General features: G+C 32.7%; 1 long non-coding RNA gene across 1 annotated transcript; it reads right to left on the minus strand.

Annotated features, from left to right (window-relative positions):
- Window positions 1–17: 17 nt before the first annotated feature.
- LOC109592623 (uncharacterized) lies at window positions 18–1,539 on the minus strand. Its single transcript, XR_002190453.1, has 2 exons — window positions 1,503–1,539; window positions 18–143 (listed from the first exon to the last, which is right to left on the minus strand). It is a non-coding gene; the product is annotated as an uncharacterized LOC109592623 (long non-coding RNA).
- Between the last annotated feature and the right edge of the window lie 4 nt (window positions 1,540–1,543).

The raw sequence follows: 1,543 nt of genomic DNA on the forward strand, positions 1-1,543 counted from the left end.
GGTCGACGTTTCTTCTCTTTGAGTTTTTGGGAGCCGGATGGAGAGTTCTTGAGGACGAGGGACTGTAAGGTTTTCTGGTCTAGTTTGTGAATGAAGCAGTTTTCACCACAAGGAGTCTTTCTAGGCTGAGCATCGTTACGTTTCTAAATAGAGAAAGGATGAAGAAAAGGAGAATAAAGATAGCATGATAATAGGCATCAGAAAATGTAATAAAAATAATAGTAATTTCTGTGGAAAAAAACATGAGCAAAAGTCCATACTTTTAAAAAAATTGTTGCTTTAAAAAATGCTCATAATTTGAAAAATTTAAGTCGCAGTCAACTCAAACTTTCTACACAGCATAAGTACATCAATAAGAATCAGAAAATGTAATAAAAATTGGGGGTGATTTCGGAGCCATTTTTCCGAAAAAAACCATGGGCTACATGTATATATAGCCTTGGGTATTTTTCGAAAAGTGGCCGTTTTTAAAAAATGTTTATAACTTGAAAAATTTAAATCGGAATCAGTTCAAACTTTCTACACAGCATAAGTACATCAATATGTATCAGAAAATATAATAAAAAATAAGGGTGATTTCGGAGCCATTTTTCCGAAAAAACCATGGGCTATAGCCTTGGGTATTTTTCAAAAATTGGCCGTTTTAAAAAAATATTCATAACTTGAAAAATTTAAGTCAGAATCAACTCAAACTTTCTACACAGCATAAGTACATCAATATGTATCAGAAAATGTAATAAAAATTGGGGGTGATTTCGAAGCGATTTTTCCGAAAAAACCATGGGCTATAGCCTTGGGTATTTTTCAAAAATTGGCCGTTTTAAAAAAATGCTCATAACTTGAAAAATTTAAGTCGGAATCAACTCAAACTTTCTACACAGCATAAGTACATCAATATGTATCAGAAAATGTAATAAAAATTTGGGGTGATTTCGGAGCCATTTTTCCGGAAAAACCATGGGCTATAGCCTTGGGTATTTTTCAAAAATTGGCCATTTTTAAAAGTGCTCATAACTTGAAAAATTTAAGTCGGAATCAGTTCAAACTTTCTACACAACATAAGTACATCAATATGTATCAGAAAATGTAATAAAAATTGGGGGTGATTTTGGAGCCATTTTTCCGGAAAAACCATGGGCTATAGCCTTGGGTATTTTTCAAAAATGTGGCTGTTTAAAAAAATGTTCATAACTTAAAAAACTGAAGTCGGAATCAGTTCACACTTTCTACACAGCATAAGTACATCAATATGTATCAGAAAATGTAATAAAAATTGGGTGTGATTTCGGAACCATTTTTCCAAAAAAACCATGGGCTATAGCCTTGGGTATTTTTCAAAAATTGGCCGTTTTCAAAAGTGCTCATAACTTGAAAAATTTAAGCCGGAATCAGTTCAAACTTTCTACACAGCATAAGTACATCAATATGTATCAGAAAATGTAAAGAAAGTCAAAGCCTGTTTTTATACATTCATGTACATGTGCAGGTATAGTGTGACTTACTAAATGATTAACAGGTAATGGAACTGGCTCTGAACCTACAT

This window comes from Amphimedon queenslandica, unplaced genomic scaffold (assembly GCF_000090795.2).
Source record: "Amphimedon queenslandica unplaced genomic scaffold, v1.1 AMPQUscaffold_4550_Cont23472, whole genome shotgun sequence".
NCBI lineage: Eukaryota > Metazoa > Porifera > Demospongiae > Haplosclerida > Niphatidae > Amphimedon > Amphimedon queenslandica.